General features: G+C 47.2%; 1 pseudogene; it reads right to left on the minus strand.

Annotated features, from left to right (window-relative positions):
- LOC142017819 (plexin-C1-like) overlaps positions 1-12276 on the minus strand; it is a 55909-nt pseudogene that overhangs the window by 18655 nt on the left and 24978 nt on the right.

The following is a 12276-nucleotide window of genomic DNA, read 5'->3' on the forward strand; positions in this document are numbered from 1 at the left end:
GGAAGCAGGTGGAAGAGAATCCAATAGCCCACGGTGAATGTGAGCAACTTTTTGCCTTCCAAGCTGAACACTTTTTTTTCTTCCCTCCTGCTCCCGAGCTCATTGCTTGGGAAAATCTCAGTATTACTTAATCTGAGTACAATGTCCAAAACTCTGACAGTAACTGTACAGAAATCAGGCCAAGGCAGCTCTGTGTGGTAACTGTAGCAATGCAGCCTCCCTGGGAGCTGCTTGTCCCCCGGCTCCATTCACAGCTGGGCTGTGCTCCCAGCCTGAACCAAACTCCATAAGGAGAGTGCTTACCTTGCCATTGAGTGGCAATGCCTGACTGGGCTGGCTGCAAACATGCTACTGGCTAGAGGGGCTGAGCTCCCAGCCTGAACCCACCCCACAGATCTTATTTCCCTGAACGAAAAAGGAGGGGGGAGCCCTCCCACTATCTCATACCATGGCTCTGCACCTGCTCACTCCGCTTCTGACTTTGCTCCCTGCTGACTAGCTGAAGCAGCTGTAACTTGAGCAGAGGCAAACACAAGGGGATGGGGAAACTCCAGGGCTGATGAAAGAGTTTGCAGGACCTGAGCAAAATCCCAGTAATTTTCTGATTTTGTAAAAACCCAGCCAGTCAGAGAATTAACCGGACCTCTGGTAAGGCTAATTCCAGTATCCAGAGCCACAGAGGGGTCAGTGCTCAGAGCCACAAGTGACTCCTCAAAGAGCCATGTGCAGCTCTGGAGCTGAAGGCTGCCGACTCCTGCACTAGACAATACTTGTATATAGTCCTGTAGCTTCAGCACCAAATGCAGTGCTTTAATTTATTCAGTATCTTACCGATTTTTAACAGGAACACATCTGCTGCCACAACAAGTTTTAGGAAAAGTCAGACTAATCTTTTAGTCATATTTAGCATTTCAAAATCATCACATAACACATTAACTTATGATTCAGCAATGTAATCTTAAGTCAACAGAACTTCACTCAGATGTGTAAGTGCACTTCTAAATTAAAATGATCTTAGGGGGACTGAAGTATGGTCCAAAGCCCACTGATGCCAACTAGATTATTTCCACTGACGCTCCGGGGCCTTGGATCAAACCTCTACTCTGGACCTGGTATGTCAAAATATATTTGCCCATATTGAAGTATAAAGTATAAATTAAATCAGAGGTGGGATGGGGTAGGCACGTGAAGTTCAAGTACTATTAAATTGTAGTAGAAATATACACTGTAAATCAGACTGCATAGAAGTGTGTTGGGACAGTGGACTATGGAGAGACTTGGAAACTTTAAAATGTTTCAGTGAAGCTTTCGTTTCCAGGAGGTACGTAACAAATATGTTCAAAACTGGTTTGTTTGAACCACATAGAACGAAAAATGTTTCGCCTCAATCCTGTAAACACTTCTGTGTATGATTAATTTCACTTAATTGGAACTATTCACATACCTACATTAAGTGTGTTTGCAGGACTGGGACATTAAATGAATATAAATTCCCAAGTAACAAGGAACTTGGTGGGATTTTTCAGGACGCACGATAGAAAAGCATGCTTAGACAAACACTGAATTACCCTAAAAGTCACAAAACACGTAGAAGACTTGAAAGAAAAATACGTCCACAGCCCCCACTCAAGATGCTGGCAGCATGCAGAGTGTCCAACAAGAAATCTCCTTCTGTGTGTGCTAAGTTCAGGAAACTGAAATCCTGCTGCAGCAGAACCTGCTGTGGCCCTCGCAGACAACGCTCACATCCTAACCTCACTGCAAGAAAGTAATGCTGTGGTTAACAAAGTTTGACTTGAACTAAATGGGACAAATTGAGCTCTCATGTATACTGACTTAAATGGGATCGTACAGGTACATAACTTATGACCCATCTCATGGCAAAGAAGTGACCTACACAGCCTGAGCACCTGCACCCTCCATTCCCGGCTGGAGGGGTTGGCAGCCACACCATGGGGTGGGGCTGTGCTCAGGAATGTGGGGGCAGGAGCTGTGGAGGTGGGGAAGCAGAGCAGGGAAGGAAGGAGGAGAGCAGACAGACTGAGTGGCATACCCAGCTGGGAGCAGAGGGCCGGCAGGCAGAACGGGGAGCAGTGCAACTCAGACCATTACCATGAGAGTAACGTTAGACCTACTGAAACGGAAAGTTTATCTAGGGATTTAAAATGTTAATCGACAACGCTGGCTGAATTGTCCCTGCCCCAGCCACCAGAATCGGCCCCACTCCCCTTAATCCGTTAACCATGTAAATGAAATATTTTAATCATTTAAATGGTTAACTTTTTGAACAATATTTATAGTCGTAGTGTAATCAAACATACTCAGTGTTACAGAAAGAAGGATGCAAAGTTCTGTATTTACCCTATCTTGCAGTTTGTAAACAGGGAGACAGACTAACTTCAGCAATTTAACAGAAAGTAAGACAGGGATCAGCACAACTGAATTTCTTAAATTATATCCAGAGCAAAGATGTTTGGGTTGAGAATTACAGATTATCAAAACATCTCATTTCTGTGATTTAAATAAGAAAATTCTAAAACCTACATGGCAAAAACAAGAAATATTTCCTAAATTTTGTTTGTTTCAGGACCAGGGCAAAGTGCCTTTCTCAGGCCTAAAGGTGTCTTACCACTCATGCACAGTACCAAAAAGAAAGTTAATTTTATAGGAACCATAAAGACAATGAAAAGGTGCAACACACAGAGCCCCGTAATACCAAGCTCTTATTACACCACAGTATCAACTGAAATGATGTTTGACAAGTAAGTAAATCTCACCCTTGGGTAAGTATGCTTACCTAATCCATTGTTACATCTGCAGATTAAAACATTCCAAGAAATAAAACCGTTATTAAGAAGAAGATGATGACTGAGAAAATTTTGCAACTCATGGAAGAAAGAAGAGTAAAGAAAAAGAAATCTTCTGAATATGAAAAGTTGAACAAAGAAATAAAGTTAAAATGTGCAGCTGCCAAGGAGAATAGGTTAAATGAACAGTGTAAGATAACTGAACAGCAACATGGAAGCGATACAAAAGAGATGCATACGTGAATCCAGGAAGTAACAGGAAGGAAAACATGTTCATCATCTGGCTGTCTGATGTCGAAGGATGGTGGTATAATAATGGAAAAGGATAAAATTTTGGAAAGGTGGTCAGAATACATTTCAGAACTCTATGATGATGAGAGAGTGGAAAAGCTGAGTCCCTCTACGAATGCAGATGGTCCACCTATTCTCAAGGAAGAGGTAAGAAAAGCTTTGAAATGCATGAAAAGAGGAAAAGCACGTGGTCCGGACAAACTCACAAATGAGCTGTTTGAAGCCTTAGAAGACTTTCATATTGACACAATTACGAAACTCTTAAATGATACTCACAGTACAGGGCACGTCCCAGAAGACTTATCAGGACTTGTTTTTATTGCCTTGCCGAAGAAACCATGTGCAACTGAATGTGAACAGCACAGGACAATCAATCAGTCTCACTGGTCACATCACCAAAATTCTTTTGAAGATTGTTATGAACCGGATTCGAAACCGAAGTCTGAGATCTCTGATGAACAATGTGGATTTGTGAAAGACAGAGGTACTTGTAATGCAATCTACATTTTAAGGTCATTAATTGAAAGAGCACTGGAAGTTCTAAAGGACATATATTTGTGCTTCATCGACTATGAGAAAGCATTCAACAGAGTAAAACATGAAGAAATGATGAAACTGTTGGAAGAACTGGATATAGATGGGAAGGATTTGAGAATAATTAAAAACATCTACTGAGAACAGACAGCAACCATCAGAGTCAGAAAAAATCCTTAGTAGACATGTGAAGATAAAATGAGGAATGAGACAAGGTCGTGTTCTTTCACCGGATCTCTTTAATTTGTACAGTTAAAGAATAATATGCAAAATAGAAGGTCTGCCACGATTAAACATTGGAGGATGTAACAGCAACAACCTGAGGTACGCAGATGATACTGTTTTAATAGCAGAAAGTGAAAAAGATCCTCAGGAACTGGTTAATGTTGTCAATAAAGAAAGCCAGCTGAAGGGACTCAAGCTGAACATCTCAAAGACAGAAGTAATGGTTATTATGAAGATGACGGTACTGCCAACACGTGAGGTACTAGCAAATGGAACAGTTCTTCGTCAAGTGACTAAACTGAAGTACTTAGGATCTTATATGACATCCGATGGTAGGTGTTTAACTGAAGTGAAATGCAGAATTGCTCAAGCGAAAGCAGCATTTCAGAAAATGAGAAGCATTCTCACAAACAGATCTTTATCACTGGAGGTTAGGAAAACAGTGCTGTGATGTTGTGTAGAACCACTCCTCACGCATGGACGCGAACCACGGACTATCAGTAAACAAGTTGAGAAGTACGTCGAAGCCACAGAAATGTGGCTTTTCAGAAGGATGTTGTGCATCTCATGGACGACCAAAAGGACAAATGAACCTGTCTTAAATGAAGCCAATGGCAAAAGAAAACTGTTAAATAGGATAAGACAAGGTAGGCAAAATTTATAGGCCATATAATTAGAAAGTCTGCACTTGAAAATTTAGTGACAACAGGAAAGTATAGTGGAAAGTGAGGATGAGGTAGACAATGTGAGAAAATATTGGATAGTATCACTTCATGGTTGCATTGCCACAGTACTGTGGAGATGCTCCAGAGTACTCATAATACACAGGGTGGAGGGCCATCATTGTTTACGCTAACCAGCATGGCACGAATGAATGAATGGTTAACTGGTAGGCCTCAACCTAAACAGGTAAGGCTTACTGGTTATGGTTAACCAGCGAGAGCTAGAGCATCTTCCCTCCAACCACAGGAAGCGGGGTTGCTCCAGCATGGCCAGAGCAGCCCTCATCCACAACGGGCCAAGCCTTGGGGTGCTTTGGGCAGAAGCACTCCAACCAGCCAGTCAACATTTAACCAGTTAACTAATTAAACAGGATTTTACATCCCCACACTGAGTTTTGGTCCGTTAGGTCCCCATGAAGTCACCTAGCCTTGACTTATTTATGCGTCTATACTCATATTTGATTCCAGACGAAGTAAATAGCCCATTATGGCAACGTCATAAAACCACCTCCCTGAATGGCGTGGAGCCATGGTCAAGCTACTCTGACTGACATAGTGCAAGTATAAACACTGCATGACCTGAGTCAACCTTAACAGTCCTCCAGCTACTGTTTTACAATGCACAATCCCTGCGACTGTGACTGCTCTTCTCACAATTTTAAACTCCTCTGCCCAAAGAGAAAGAAACCAGAAGCCTGACCCCTTTCCTTCCCTTCCTCTAACAAAACTCCATATTTCTGAACTGCCTTTTCCCAGTTGCCTACCCTTACGAACACACTTGGCATCTCACTCAGTAAAATTCTATCAATGGAAAGAGTCATCATGGAAGAGTCATCACATCTTTCTTAGTTCACGCCAAGTATTGCAGAATGCATATTGGCAGTCAAGAAATCAAACAGTACTTACAAACACATCAGACACACCAGAATTCAGTTTTAGAAACACACCCGGCCATATTTATAAACATACACCAAGCACAACAACTTCTAATGGCAGAAAAAGCCACAGGAATAGCAGTATTTCTTATTTTGCAGAAGATACAACAAAACAGATACACCCACAGGTAAAAACCAAAACAATACATATTTTAAAGTACAGAAAAGAGACACTCTGAAAACAGCAAGAAAGAACACTAATGTGACTAACTGTAAAAAATGAATCTTTAAAGCCTCCCTCAAATTCACAGCGCTTGTAACAATCCTGGTGTCTAGCTGTTCAAACACAGCAGACAGCCGCTCTTCTTTGCCCCTCCATCCTTGTAGCAGATTTTCTCTTTGTTTCACATATGCGACATGCAGCTATAACAAATGGGAGTTTTCTTCTGTCTGAAATTTAACCTAATGAATACAACATCAACAACACTCCAATCTACCAGAAAAGACAGTTACCTGTTCTGTAACTGGTGTTCTTCAAGATGTGTTGCTCATGTCCACTCCAAGTTGGGTGTGCATGGGCGCATGCCCAGTCGCCGGAAGCTTTTCGCCCTAGCCAATAGCCATGGGGTCGGTGTGGCGCCGATATGGCAACCAATACATGCACCACCCGACCCCCACTCCTCCCTCAGTTCCTACTCGCTGGCTGCTCCGATGGTGGGGAAGGGTTTTAGAATGGACATAAGCAACACATCTTGAAGAACGTCACTTACAGAACAGGTAACTGTCTTTTCTTCTTTGAGTGATTGCTCACGTCCATCCCAAGTTGGGTGACTACAAGCCAATGACTAGGAGGTGGGGTCAGAGCCCCAAACGGACGGCATGACAGCCCTGCCCACCGCAGCTCCTTCCCATGCATCCTGCGTCAAACGTAATGTGCTGTAAACATATGAATTGAGCAACAGGTGGCTGCCCTACAGATGTCCTGGAAAGGCACCTGTGCCAAATATGCCATAGACGATGCCTGCGCTTTCGTGGAGTGTGCCCTAAACAGAGGGGGAGGAACCCCCATGATCTTGTAACACTTCTTGATGCATGTCACTATCCAGGAGGAAATCCACTGGGAGGAGATCAGAAGGCCCTTCATCCTAATAGCAATTGCCACAAAGAGTTGCTGCGTTTTTCTAAAGGGCCTAGTCCTACCCATACAGAAGGCCAGAGTTCTTCTAACATCCAAGGTATGCAAACATTGCCTCCTCAGGGAAGCATGGGGCTTTGGGTAAAATACCGGTAGGGAAATGTCTTAGTTAACATGAAACGCTGAGACCACCTTAGGTAAAAACGCAGGGTGAGGTCTCAGCCTAACCTTATCCTTGTGAAACACTGTGTACAAGGGGTCCGCTGAAAATTCCCTCAGCTCAGATACCCTCCTGGCTGAGGTGACTGCCACCAAAAACTCTGTTCTGTTACTCAGAGGCCATGTCTACACTAGCCCCAAACTTCGAAATGGCCATGCAAATGGCCATTTCAAAGTTTACTAATGAAGCGTTGAAATGCATATTCAGCGCTTCATGAGCATGAGGGCAGCCACGGCACTTCAAAATTGACACGCCTCGCGGCTCGTCCCGACGGGGCTCCTTTTCGAAAGGACCATGCCTACTTTGAAGTCCCCATCCTTCCCATGAGCTGATGGGAATAAGGGGACTTTGAAGTAGGCGGGGTCCTTTCGAAAAGGAGCCCTGTTGGGACGAGCCGCGCGGCAGCGAGGCACATCAATTTCAAAGTGCCGCGGCCGCCCGCATGCTCATGAAGCGCTGAATATGTATTTCAGTGCTTCATTAGCAAACGTCGAAATGGCCATTTGTGTGGCCATTTCAAAGTTTGGGGCTAGCGTAGACATAGCCAGAAACAGCAGGGAGCAGGTAGCCAGGGGTGCAAAGTGGGTCCCCCATAAGCTTGGCTAACCCAAATTGAAATCCCACAGGGGCAGGGATGCCCAAACCTGAGGTTTGATTCTTTCTAAATCTTTCACAAACCTTTTGGCTACAGGTTCTGAGAATACAGAAGACTTTCCATGACCCAGGTGAAAGGCTGAGACAGAAGCTAAGTGCACCCTAACGGAGGCAAGGGACAAGCCCTCCTGTACCAGACCCCATAGGTAATCCAAAATCAAAACGGGATGGGGACTTCCAAGGGAGACAGCCCTCTGTGAGACGCCCACAATGAAAACCTTTTCCACTTGGCCAAATAAGTCACTCCCGTGGAAGGTTTTTTACTGTTTAACAATACTTCCTTTATGGGATCCAAACACCCTAGCTCCCAGTCCCTCAGACACGGAGCATCCACACTGTGAGCTGCAGCAACTGGAGATTGGGATGTTGCAGTCTTCCCTCTTGCTGTGTAAGCAGGTCCAGCCAGATCAGCAACGTCATAGGCCTGTGGATTGACAGGTGCAGGAGGGTCAAGTACCAGTGCTAACGGGCCCATGTTGGTGCCATCAAGATGATCAATGCACCTTCTGAGCAAATATTGAGGAGGACCCTGTGACCTAGCGGTACTGGAGGAAATGCATACATCAGCCTGCCTGACCAGGGGTCACTGGAGGCCTTCGCTAAGGATCCTGGGCTCTGATTGCGGTAGGAGCAAAACGTCCTACATTTCACACTGAGGTGGGAGGTGAACAGGTCCACCTGGGGATACCCCCACCTTCGAAAAATAGAATGAATGACCTTCAGGTGGAGAGACCACTCGTGAACCATAAAGGGCCTGCTGAGTTGGTCTGCGAGTGAACTGTGCCCACTGGCAGGTAAAGGGCCTGCCGCATGGTGTTGTACCGTATGCAGAAGTCCCAGAGCATCATGGCCTCATGACACAGGTGAGGGGAGTGTGCACCCCCATGTTTGTTGACACAGAACATTGCTGTAGTGTTGTCTACACTGACTGACTCGCAATGTCCCGTCAGATTGGCCTTGAAAGTCACACATGCTAGTCTGATGGCCCTGAGCTCCCTCACGTTTACATGGAGCAGAAGGTCCAACACACTTCTAAGAGCCTGGGTTCATAGCCGACCCGGGTGCACTCTCCAACCCCGGTCTGAAGCATCCGTTAATAGGGAAAGTGAGGGCTGCTGAACAGCAAAGGGGACGACCCCCTTACCTGAACCCAGTGCGGGGTCGACAAAGTCCATGTCAGCACCATAATCACTATGTCTAAACTGTTTCTTAAAGGGTGGTATACTATGACAGCCATAGCTGCAGAGGGTGCAACTTTAACTTGGCGTGCTGTACCACGTAGATGCATACCACCATGTGACCCAGCAAACGCAGGCAGCACCTGGACATTGTGGTGGGAACTTCCAGGATGTCTCAGATGATGGCCCCTATGGACCTGAGCCTGTTTGGCAGGAAACCCCTGGCACACCTGACATCCAGTCACGCCCCTACAAACTCTATTGACTGAGATGGGACCAACACCGACCCTGCCTCGTTGATCAAGAGACCGAGGCTTACAAAAGATTTGATGGATTACCTGTACATCCTAATCACCTGCTCCCTAAAACAACCCTTGACTAGCCAGTCATCCACATATGGGAACAGCTGCACCCCTTGCCTGAGTAGGCGTGCTGCTACTACTGCCATGCAGTTGGTGAAGACCCACAGACAGACTGAAAGGCAGGACTGTGAACTGATAATGGTTTCTGTCTGCCATAAACCTGAGAAACCTCCCATGAAGAGGGTAGACTGAAATATAAATCCTGTAAGTTGAGAGCTGAGAACCAATCCCCCTGCTCCAGCATCAGGAGTATGAGACCCAGGGATATCATACGAAATTTTATCTTTTTCACAAACTCATTGAGACCTTAGGTCCAGGATGGGTCACAAGCCCCCCTGTGGTTTCAGAATTAGGAAATACTGGGAATAAAACTCCTGTCCCCGAACCTGGGAGGAACTTCTTCTGTGGCCCCACAACCCAGGAGAGATTGCAATTCCTGCTGTAACAGGATCTCATGAGAGGGGTCCTTGAAGAGGAACAGGGAAGATGGCTGGGAAGCAGGGTACAAAGAAAACTGAATAGCGTATCCCCTCTCTACCGTACAGCAGACCCACCGGTTCGTGGTGATGCTGCACTACACATGGTAAAAGGGGGATAGGTGAAATGAAAAACGTGGGGACGCTGGAGTGGGTGAGATCGACTCGATGCTCCCGACTGTGCCATCAAAACTGAGGCTTGGTTCCCTGTGGGCCCTTCTGGTGGCTCTGAGGTTGCTGACCTGAATGGTGCCTGCCCATCCTGTTCTGCCTTCTACTGCTGTCCCTTTGTGGCTGTGGAAACTGTCTTTGCTGAGGATCTCCTCCGCTTGTACCCTGTTTTTGGCCACTCTCACAATGAGCTGTTGAAGAGCCTTGTCATCCTCCAATACAGGTGAGGCCAAGGCAAATGAACCTGCCACCGCCTCATCCAGGGAGAAAGATGATGATAGTCCTTGCGCCTCCATCTGGAGGGGGAAGGGCTGTAGTGACCTGTTCAGTAACTTGGCCCCCCATGGAAATTATGGGCAAATCAGGGGCCACCGTAGGTGGAGCTGGCATAGGCACTGGCTATCCCAAAACCCCGACACAGTAGGCATAGGTGGCACTTACTGCTCCCTACAGTTCGGACCATGCTGGTGTCTGGGCTGGTGCCTGCCCCATCGGCACTGGAGATACAATCACAGATGGCACCAGCATCAAAGAGGTCCAGCCCTGCTGCGATGGCACTGACGATGGCGCCGAGGCCGATGTTGACAAGACAGAAGCACGAAGCTCCGCTATCACCGCCGCTTACTGTCTTTGTTCTGGTGGTGGGGCGCTCAGTGACACCAACGGTGCCGAGCGAGGAATCAGCGGGGACCCCGGCACCGTTAAAGACTCTCCAAAGGCCTTGCTGGCATCTCGTGGAATGCCCATGGGGTCCAGAAGGGCCACTGCTGAGCTGCCTGCGAAGCCGGTGGCCAACCTGTATCATCCAAGCGACAAATACAGTGCCTGCGACAGCCGTGGTGCGACCGTCTCGAGCTCCCGCTCTGTCCAGAGCTCAAGTAGAAGGAGTCCGACTCCGATGCTGAATCGGAGGCAGATGACCGTGGCGGGGCAATCGGAGCTAGCGCTGATGTCATGCGCTCCAAGCACAGTGCTGGTGCCAGAGTATAGGGCACCTGAAATTGGCCCACAGTCTGTTGTGTCAGCACCGGAGCGCTCGGCACCAAATACAGTGTCGGTGCTGGCGCCGACATGAGCGGAGGGGTTGGCACCGGTGTCGTGTCCATGAGCCCTGATCGCTTCGTTTCAGTGCTACAGCATCTGTCCTTCATAGGCTGAGGAGGACCCAGTACCGTCATCTGCAGAAGTCCTTGTGCCACTCAAAACACCTCTGGCATTGAGGGGAAGTCCAGCACCTGCAGCTCCCGCTCCGCACCAGCTTCAATGGATGTGTCTCCTGCCCTTTGGCAGTGTGCACTGGAGCCTTGGACTTGAGGCCACCCTGTTTCTTTGGCAAGCAATGCCTCTCGTACCTCCTCCTCTTCATCGGCACTGGAGATTGACTCCTATGGCGCCAAGGCGGCGATGGTGCCTGTATCTGCTCTCAGTGCCGGGACTCCTTAGGCTGCACCGTGGTTGCTGGCACTGGGGCACTTTGCACTGAGGAGGCTCCACTCTCTGCTCCTGCTGGAGACCCTTGAGGCTTAAGAGCTGCCTCCATTAAGAGCACTTTAAGGCGCTGGGCCCTATCGTCTGAAGTTCTGGGCTTAAAGGGTTTACAAATAGGACAGCGATCATGAAAGTGGCCTTCCCCCAAGCAAATCAAACAGGCTGAATAGCGGTTACTTTGGGCATGTGTTTGCCACATTCTGAACAAGTCTTAAAGCCTGGAGAGCCAGGCATTCTCCAGCGGTCAGGCGGACAGAAAGTCTTATTGTTTTAACTTATAGCCGAGGTGGGGCTATCAAATACTAAACTATTTACGCTTCTTCAGTAACTCTTTACATTACAGTGGGATACTAGCTTAAGATTTGAGCAGAGAAAGCAAGCGCTCCAATGGCTGGCAGTGCAGCAAGAAGGAACTGAGCGGTGGCGGGGCAGGGAGTGCATATATTGGTTGCCATATCGGTGACCCTCCAGGGGATGCCACACCAACCCTATGGCTACTGGCTAGGGCAAAAACTTCTGACAACTGGGCATGTGCCTGTGCACACCCAGCTTGGAATGGACATGAGCAATCACTCGAAGAAGAATCCATGCTGTGGTCATTCTCCACCTACTGAGCCTGTAGTTAAAGCTTTCATCAGTGCTGTCAAGGTGGTTGGTGTACAGCTGCAAGTAGCAGGGGAGCACTGTGTGGGCTACGTCCCCCAGAATCAACACTGGCATTTTCACATCACCACTGGTAATCCACTGGTCAAGATAGAATAGTCCTGCATTCAGAACTCTTATGAGAGCCTAATGCACTCTATTTAACCAACCTGCACTGATTTCAGTGAAGTGGTCCTGGTGACCCACTAGCACTTGCACTCGTACAGAAAAGAAACCCTTTCTCTCGGTGTACAAATACCAACAAACTCTCCTCGGAGACATCCTCTTCTTCCTCACCCTGGCTGCTGCAGCACTTCCGGAACACACCTGCAGGCACAGGAGGTACAGTGCATTTTGTGTTTACAGTAGACATGAGACTTGTGCTGAGCTCTGGGAGCTCCATGCATTTGTCAAAAATGGCAGAGACTAAAAAGCACCAAACAAGTTTGTGGCATTGTTTTAAAAATGGCCCAATAATTGTGGGACGTGGCAGACA

This window comes from Carettochelys insculpta, chromosome 1, assembly GCF_033958435.1.
Source record: "Carettochelys insculpta isolate YL-2023 chromosome 1, ASM3395843v1, whole genome shotgun sequence".
NCBI lineage: Eukaryota > Metazoa > Chordata > Testudines > Carettochelyidae > Carettochelys > Carettochelys insculpta.